The 9,515-nt window shown below is 41.5% G+C and overlaps 1 long non-coding RNA gene across 1 annotated transcript; it reads left to right on the top strand.

The window, feature by feature from the left end:
• Nucleotides 1-388: 388 nt before the first annotated feature.
• On the top strand, nt 389-8,696 carry LOC129201357 (uncharacterized). The gene is made up of 6 exons (XR_008575378.1): nt 389-521; nt 1,033-1,082; nt 2,970-3,123; nt 4,549-4,636; nt 5,616-5,700; nt 8,607-8,696. It is a non-coding gene; the product is annotated as an uncharacterized LOC129201357 (long non-coding RNA).
• Nucleotides 8,697-9,515: the final 819 nt, after the last annotated feature.

Below are 9,515 nucleotides of genomic sequence, written 5' to 3'. Positions count from 1 at the left end.
TAGCTAGATTTTAATCCCAGAACATGCAAAGTCAAGCTCGACTGCTCCTCTGAACCAACTTTTGAAATAAAAGATTTGGGGGTTTTTAATGAAACACTAAGTTTATATGAAAGGCTTTGCCGCAATAACTTTTCCAAAGGATATTAAGCTCAAGTTGTCCACAAGAAGAGTGTGGCAGAGGGGAGCTTTAGCTTTGCAAGTTGGGCTTTTTTTCTGAGAGCTCCTTCTTGGTGTACAAGTTACCTGCTGTTAGTTGCACCGCTATTGAATCAGGAGTGTTACAGAATAAACTTGCCTAAATGAGGCAGAAGTTCCTTCTTAACTCCATACATGTGGTTCAGCTAAATACATTCTTATTTCCTTTTTTATTTTCCCTAGGAATTTTCCTCTGGCAAAATGGGATGTTTCAATGGACACTCTTTAAGATCAATGAGAAAAAACATGCCGCCCTGTTCAGACTCTAGCTTTGACAAAAGCATGGAAATATTAAGTGAAAACGTCAATCGAAGACACTTTACAAGGTATTGTATTTCTAGGTGTTCAATCTCTGTTCAATTTCTAGAATGAAAAGTGAAAGCATGCACGAGTCACATCACGATACACCTACAGCTAAAAATCTGCAGAGGGATACGATTATGTTAATACCAGTGCCAGTATCTTAGAACTGGAATCCCTCTTCTTAGTAAAAGTCTTCTGCTTGTATAAAAAACATGTATCTCTTCCCAACTCCTTTGAGATCTCTCCTCCGCTTTGATTACTGAGATGTTATTTGTGCTGTTGAGACTTCAAGGTTAGCAGGTTAGGAAATGTCTGTCCTTATGGAATTGTGCATATGGTATGCAGCAGACATCTGAATCCTTGTGGTCCACAGGCTTTTTTTTGCATGATGTGGAGCACCGGATTGTAAACTTGGTGAAGTTCCCCAGTCTTGAGGGGGAACTATACAATGCAATACGATATGATATGCTATAATACAAAAATTGTAATACAACAATTCTTTTCTCCTTTTCTCTGTCTTCTTTCTTAACGTAGGCAGTTGGCAAAGCCGAAATCAGACCCAAAAAAAGAAGAATATAAAGAAGGTAAGTAGTGATAATTCCTTAGGATTCCTTTTTAGCCTGGTTTCTGAGAAGGATTGTCTTTGGTCACTCTATTGAACTTGGCTCCCAAAACTTCTGAACTCATCAGCCAAAATCAGCTGAAGTTGTGAGAATAGGTACCTCAAAGGCAGTGAATTTCCTATGAGTTGTATGAAGAGAGGTAGGTGCAAACAGGAGGATATGCTATTAATTCCTTGCAGGCTTGGGGAGAACGCAGTGTGAATCCCAGCCTGCTCTTAGGCACTGGAGAACCTGTTCCTTGGCTTGGGTTTCTTCGTGACATGGATCTTCTGGAGTCTGCAGGACACAAATTGATTGAAAATCAATCGTTCTTGCAAATAGGAGGGAATATTGCAGTATTCTATGTGAGTTAAAAAGTAATTCAGTCATGAGAAGCACAAACCCACAGACATGAGGAAGGTGTCCCTGAAGTTCAGCGATTTACCTTGGAACCGAATTGCGGCGCGGAGCACACGAACAGGCTTGGTGCCGTGAAGCTGCTTGCTGGCAGCTGGCAAAATCTGTTATTTGCAGGCAGAATCCTGCCAGGCGCAGGCTGAACACGGGAAGGGGCCTGAAATGCACTTTGTCTGTAGTTATTCAGGTTCTAATTGTGCTCTACTTTCTCACTGACCTCTCTTAATTATTTTAATGACAGTGTGTGGTGGCTTGACCCTGGCTGGAGGGCAGGTGCCCACCAAAGCCGCTCTATCATTGTCCGTCCTCAGCTGGATGAATATAATGAAAGGCTTGTGGGTTGAGATAAGGACAGGGAGAGATCACTCACCAATTACAGTCATGGGCAAAACAGACTCAACTTAGGAAAATTAATTTCTTACCAATCAAATCAGTGTTGAGTAAGGAGAAATAAACCCAAATCTTAAAACACCTTCCCCCCCCCCGACCCCCCGCCTTCTTCCCAGGCTCAATTTCACTCCTGATTTCTCTCCCTCCTTTCCCCCACCAGCGGCACAGAGGGACGGGGAATGGGGGTTGTGATCAGTTCCTCACATGTCTCTGCCACTCCTTCCTCCTTAGAGGGAGTACTCCTCACACTCTTCCCCTGATCCAGCGTGGGGTCCCTCCTATGGGAGACAGTCCTCCACCACCGTCTCCACAACACGAGTCCTTCCCACGGGGCACAGTCCTTCACGAACTGCTCCAGCGTGGGTCCCTTCCACGGGGTGCAGTCCTTCAGGAATAGACAGCTCCAGCGCGGGTCCCTCTGTAGCCCTGCCCCGCTACCAAAACTTTGCCATGCAAACCCAGGACATAGTGCAAGTAACGAACCTGTGGCAAAGGATGCTGCGTGGTAAGTACTGGGCAGATGTTGTTTTAAAGCAGCAAGCGTTTGAGCTCTTTGATATTGGGGCGTTTATCTGGAGACATTTCTTATCTTCTAGAGCTTTTGTGTCACCATGCAGAAAATGAAAGTGATGTATGCTTAAACAGTGTACTAAAACTATGCATCCTAAGAAGAGACTTCCCACATAAACATTTTTTAAAAAACCAAACTATCAGGTACAATTTTACATGAATGGAGTGAAAACACCTTAGAGAGACCTATTTGTTGTTTTCACTTTTCCAGAAAGAAGTAACTGGAATAAACTTGCCTCCTGCATGAAACAAAAACTGCGTGTTTGTTTTCATCAGACTGGCTTTCTAGACTAATAAAAAGTTGCTATACAAGTCGTGCTTTTAACATAAGTCATTTAAGTTGAATGCTGTGGTCGTGACAATAACTTCTAATTCAGTATTTAAAGAAAAAATCCACGGCAGATTTTTTTTACATTTTACTAGAATAACGGTGAAATAAAGGGAATAACATATGTTCTGTCTCAAAATATTTCATACATTAACGTATTTTAGTCAACAGGACACTGAAGACTAGAGCTGATGCAAAAGCTGCAGAACAAGTCCATGAAGAAAATGGGGATTTGGAGGTCCGCCGAAGCTGCAGGCTTTGACAAAGCCATTACACCACTACAAATCAATCTGTTTTATTTGACAAACTTATAACAAAGTGAGTGAGATTTTTGTCATCATCTTGCAAAGCTACTAAAATGAGCCTTACTAGCAAGCCTTTGTGCTATGGCATAGTATCAGCTAGCACCTTTCTCCTTCTTTTGACAACAGAAAAAGGTATTACTGTTCCTGGTAGCAAGAGCTAAATGTATTCAGTGGTTAGGCTGAGACTACATATAGGATATGGCCTTGTGATAACTGCTGGGCTCAGGTGCCCTCCACTGCAGAGTCCCACCAGGGTCCCAGGAATGTTGTTAAGCAACCTCTGCTAACATTCCATTGCTGTTGGTCAGGTAGGGTAGGGTGTCCTCCTCTGCCTCTGCCTCTGCCTGTGCCAGTATGTCCTGTAATTATTGTTAATACAGTGATTTAGGTAACGTGTGGGCCTTTGTCCTTCGCAGCCAAGCTGTTTAACCCGAGTCTTTTGGAAATAGATGCTTGTGGCTGTTTAAGACTTCCAGGTTGGAGTGTGTGTGTGTGTGTGTGAGGATGTATTTGGGAAGTGCTTCACGTGTAAAGAGTTTGGGCACAGCCAATGTTTAAATTGGCCCCCGGTGTCTTCATTTTGTGATTGCCAGTTGCAGAGAGATCTTCATACTAGAGCACCTTCTATGTACGGGCTGGGTGGGTTTATGTGTTGTCTTGTGAACCAAAACACTCACTTTACGGTGTGACTTTCAGTAGATTTAACTTGCCCTCTAAATCGATTTTCTTAGCATCAGAAGCGCCTTCATTTTTAATTAACTTTTCTTCCATGCTTATGAATATTTGTATAATGCTCGGTTGAGTTGAGATACTGAGGAAAGTTGGATACAGCCAAAGTGATGTAGTCCTAGTGTTTCTGCCTGTCTGTCCATGGCTTAATGACCTTTGTGAAGCCCAAATTGACCTTGTTTTCTGAAAAGTTTGTGAACTGGAACAGGAGCGGGATGGGGTTTTTTCCAGCATATATAGTCATGGGAAATCAACATGAAACTTAAATTACAGTTGAGAGAAGAATAAGCAACCTGTTGTCTGAGGAAGGCTGTGAACTAAACATGACTTAATGCTATCATGCAGAGCAACTTAAGCGCTATTAAAAACTGCTATAATTTCTTTCTGTTACATTACTATGATCTTCAGAATTTTTTTTCCTACTAAATTAGATTCTTCTTTTTTTTTTTTTTACTGTGTTCAGTGAGAGGGGAAAATAAACCCGAAAACAGTGTCTGCAAATCCTCAATCGCTTGTTCTTTAACTCTCTCTCTAAAAAAGTAAACATTTGACCTGATTTTTAAGTAGTGTTAAAAAACTTGGTTAAGTGTCAACGACTCTTACTTTGTGCATACTCTATTAAAATGTCATGCTGATTATGTGTACTGTTTTAAATATTTTTGTTTGTACTTGCCTATCTTTGTTCTTACATGTCAACTTTTTGTCGTAGTACTGCAGAAGCAGTCTTGCAAAAAATGGATGACATGGAGAAGATGCATAGACGGCGAATGATGGAAGACCTTGGGGTGTTCCACGATGTAGGAGATACTAATCTATTTTACTATTTTTGTATAAGTAGTGTATTCCACATAGGGAAATTATTTAGTTGTGATTTTAATTTAGCTGAAATAACTTATTCCAAAGAATAGTGTAGTCTACAATAACATTTGTTTTTGCTCTCTAATTATAGTTTAACATCTTACTGTTATGGTCACGCTACAGATACACTCTAAGGGTGGGTGGAGGAAAAATCTTCAGAAGACATGAAAAAGCAGTAATATGCTGAAATACATGTCTTATACTACACTTTCTGAATGGCCTTATGATTTTTGAATGGAGGCTGTTTACAAACAGCTGTTTCAGGGCTTGGGTTTTCACTTCAGATCTTACTAAAAACTGAATTCGTCGATGTCTGATTTATCTGTGTTTGGTTTTGTGCCAGCCTGGCCTGTGAGCTTAAGAAGTCCTCTGTCCCTAGATGAACTGAGGTTAAAATTATATACAGCAATCATATTTCCTCTTAGTTTTGCTCAATAAATTAAGTTCTACTGTCCTTTTGAATGACAGGCACTTCGTTTTTTAAACATCTTCATAGCCTGCTTTCACAGGTTTTTGCTTAGATCTAAATTACTTTTTTTTTTTTTTAATGAAACCAGAATTGTCCATAGTACTTTATACATCATGTCTCAAATGCCCATATGTGGGGTTTGGGTTTTTTTTTTTTAATCTGCTAGAAATTGCTTTTTCCTGGGTTCTTGGATTATTAACCTGTGATTAATTGATACACTCGGTTTTGTATTTAAGTATTTAACTATCACATGTACAAAACCCTATTTTAGAGCAGAAATTCTTGTTATTAATCCTGGGTGCCAGAATGATGTTCCTGTTCTCCCGTACCTTAATTTAATCTTTTGTGTACATGGAGTGCTTTGATAATGTTACTGTATAGGCACTAAATATGCCCATGTCAGGTTTTCTGCATGTTTGTGACTGATCCTTCTTGTTTCTTTTATTTAGGAGAACCTCGATATGTATGCACAAGGAAAGAAAGAAATCCAAAGAGCTGACAAAGAAATAGCTGATAATCAAGGTGGCATTGTAGGTTAGTTCTGGTTTAAATTTTTTTTACTATGCTCTAGCCAAGAGCCTTGTCTTAAACAATTGAGATGAGCTGAACTACTGAGTATTTTTCTTCTGTTAAAAGAATCTGTGTTGCTATTGACATTACAAGCCATAGTCACGGACTCTAGAGCTGCACTGTAGTGAGCTCAGAACAGGTATTCAGAGGAAAAAAAACCAGTGCTTTTCCAAAATGCTGACAAGATAAAAGGCAACAGATGGCTGTGGACGGGTGGGAATAGAGAGAAATGGACAGTATTCCTCAGAATGAGAAAGAGTGATCTTGCTGCAGCAGGAGCATGGCAGTTTTCACGGTTTTGAGCAGCGCAGCAAGAATTTTCAGGCAGGCAGGCAGGCAGGCTGCCAGATGAGTATGGAAAGCTCCTCCAGAGTGTGACGATCAGCAGGGGAGAAGATAGTGGTGTTCATTTTTGTGTTTAGCAGGTAGTCGGTGGAAGCTGCTGTCTGGGCCTGTAATTAGGAGCTGTCATCCCGGCACTCAGTGGGAAATAACATGAGGAATAAGGTGAAATTGTAAAAGGCCATATTAACTTTATGTTTGAAGTGAGGGGGAAGAACCTCTAAGGTTTTAAGGAGAAGGATAGTTGTGATTAAGGCAGTCAGTCCAACAATCCTTGTAGGAGATTTCTGGATGGAACAGAATGGGGCGAGACTGTACTTAAGGATAGAAAAGGATGCGGCAGTAGTTGAGCTGATCAGTGTTAGGTTTTGTGACAGACCTCCTCTGCACACTCGCTCAGAGAGACAGTGGCAGGAGGGGGAGCCCACATAACACCCTGCCGGGCTACTCCCAAGGCCATCAGTCCATCAAAGCCCTATCTGCACAAGCCCGGAGGAGCGCGTGGGTGTGCAATGGCAGACACCCAGATCAAAGCGAGGAGGAACAGCCACCCTGTCTGGGCCTCTCCCAGGGCTGTCCGTCCCATCAGAGCTCTCAGCCCCAGCATCCGGGCGGGAAACCTATCTGGAGGATTCATCGGGGGCAGCTCTGCATATCACCTTTTGGACTAGGGGGTTACTGCCCAGCAGTGGGGGCATTTTGTGGGATGCAGGGGAAAAGCAGTTCACGCAGGACTTAAGGGATCTTAAGGGCAGGAACACGGGAGGCGTTCCGGTGACTTTGTGAGGAACAAGAGTAGGAAAATAGAGGGGCAAGGGGATAAAACGGGCCAGTCACATGTAAATAGTTTGCTGGTCAGTACTGCCTGTGCCCTGCGTCTGGTCACCTGTCTGACCATCAGACTATCAGAACTTGAACGAGAGGGGATTTATGCAATCTCCAGTGCGGGCGTTATCTTGTATGTGTTACACAGCCTGTGTACGACTTAATGACTGGCAACGGAGACCTACAAAAAGGTTCAAGCTAGATGTCCAGGTGTTAATGAGCACTGGGGTGATCTTGTTCCTAATCCCGATCAGGCCAGCGAACAGTCCGTGGCCTGTTTTCAGGCCTGTTGTTCAGCCTGTCATTAGTTCAGACCTAGCCTGTGGCTCCCGGGTGCGTACCTCGGTGACCAGACCTCCTCGTAGAGCAGTGAGAGAACACCTGGAGCCACAGCAGGAGTCCAGCGAGAGGCTGACTTAAAGAAGCCCAGGTAGAGCAAGGCATTACCAAAAAGAAATGACCGAGTGTGCCGAGGACATTTGACTGGTAAGGGAGGACAGCTGACTCATTTGGAGATCTAGTTAGGAGAATATCAAGTCAAGGCTTCAATAAGAGCAGCTTTAATACAAGGTATGGGCAGTCTAGAGGGAGGAACTGTATGGCTTGGTTCAAGTGTGTGGATCTCGAGGTGTTGGGCAGGAGAGACTTGTAGAAAGTAATTACAAATAGTATGTTGAAAGGGAAATAAGAGTATGGGGCAGTTCATTTGTGATCAAAGTGATAACTCTGGAATTTTAAATTGGGAAAAAACTAAAATATACTTTTAGAATGAAAAGTGTGCCAAGAAGGAGTGAGGAAGGTGTGTTAGTGTAAAGAAAGTGAGTGGAACAAGGGGAAGGACTAGAGGAGCAGAAAAGCTCGTGCCTTTGTGACAGGAGTGTTGGAGAACCATGGACTGGGGATAGTAGTGATGCCAAAATAATTTTTCACTTTTCCATGTGCTGTCTACGTTATCTTGTGTAACTTATCTTGCATTCAGAAAGCAGTGTGACATTTTAGGGGGAAGAAATAAAGCTTAGTGCTTTCCAAGGAATCAAACGTACTTAATTTTAGTGAGCAGGGAGGTGAGCAGAGCATGTACATTCCTCATCCGGTGTGTAGCTATTAATGTGAGAGGGTGTTACTAGGAACCTGCTAGGTAATTATACTCTGGTTGTTGCATTCTTACCATCTTTCATGAAAAAAACATGAAGTTACTGTGCAGAAGCTAGTGGCATAAACTGTATGCATTTGACATTATTTTCTGATTGGGGAAGTTCAAACCTGAGACTTGCCCATTATTGCTCACGTAATCTGTGGCAGAGCTAGGGCTTGGAGCTATAGTCTTACCACTGTAGAATATTAAAAACATTTCCTTGAAACGCTTTCTCAAAATAACAAGAAATGACTTTCTGAAATAGCGGTTTTCATAGGAGCTGCATCTTAGCTAAGCAAGATGACAGAATTGGTGTTAGTAAGGCTGATGAGAAGTCACCCAGCAATTTCAGCGAGCACAGAACAGTATCTATATGTACGCTCCTCTGTGTTTTGTAATTTCTGGAATGCCTCTTGCATAAATTGGTCGTAAGGTTTTGCCAGTTTTCAGATCTATCGTCATTAACATGAAGATAATAGTAAAACCTATAGGCATCTGTGGAGTGCATTCTGAATTTAGTATCATTTGCAACAGTACTTAAACAGTTTAACGTTATGTCAATGTACAGTAGTTTCATCAGAAGAAAGTGAAGAGAAAGATGATGATGACGGTGAAGACACTCGAAAGCGTTATGACTTTCGACAGAGGAAAACTGTTGAGCGCTATCAAGCTCCATTGGAAAGTAGGTTATATGCACAGTTTCTCTTAAGACCTAATTCCTTGCACAGACGATTTTTTTTAATGAAATATATACCCACTCAACTTCTATTTAAATTTCTTACCTTCATTCTGCAAGTAAATTTTATTAAATGCATGTAGCCTGTGCACATTGTATTCCTTTGCCATTTGGCATACTTGTTGTTGTTTTTCAATAAAAAAAAAGGCCTGTGTATCCTTGAAAGAATAGTAATTAAGCAGACTTGATAATCTTACTCTTGTGGCTTTCAGTTCTCCTTAAAACACAAGTGTGTGTTTTTTTCCCTTCTACTGTGCACTGATTTAAAAAAAAAAAAAAATCCCCCCCCCAAATCACTTGAAACTTCCCCTGAAATTTTCTACCTCCTCCACTATCCTGCTTTCTCTGAACCTTGTTTGTAACATTATTCTAAATTCTTTGCTTTCAACAGAACCAAGACAACGTAAGAGAGATTTTTCGGGCCGGTCTTCACCTGTCAGACAGAGATACTCATTTAGAAGTGCTCAGTCAGAAGGCTCTTGCTGCAAAAGAGCTAACAGGTTGGTATATGGTTAGTGATAGTTCTTACTTATCAATAGTGCTGTTGCTCACATTACCGAATAATGCTTTCAAGGGTGATTGGATTGGTGGTAATTACAGATTAATAGTGTGATTATCGCTGTGGTAGTCCGAGGGTATAAAGAAAAAAAAAATATTGAGAGTGTAAACTGTACTTTTTATATTAGCCATTAGGTATTTTAAAATGCAGTATTGGTGGTCACTGATAAGGTAATTCCGGAG

This window comes from Grus americana, unplaced genomic scaffold (assembly GCF_028858705.1).
Source record: "Grus americana isolate bGruAme1 unplaced genomic scaffold, bGruAme1.mat scaffold_985, whole genome shotgun sequence".
NCBI lineage: Eukaryota > Metazoa > Chordata > Aves > Gruiformes > Gruidae > Grus > Grus americana.
The sequence above is the reverse complement of the archived record's forward strand: the minus strand, read 5'-3'. Positions and strand labels throughout refer to the sequence as shown.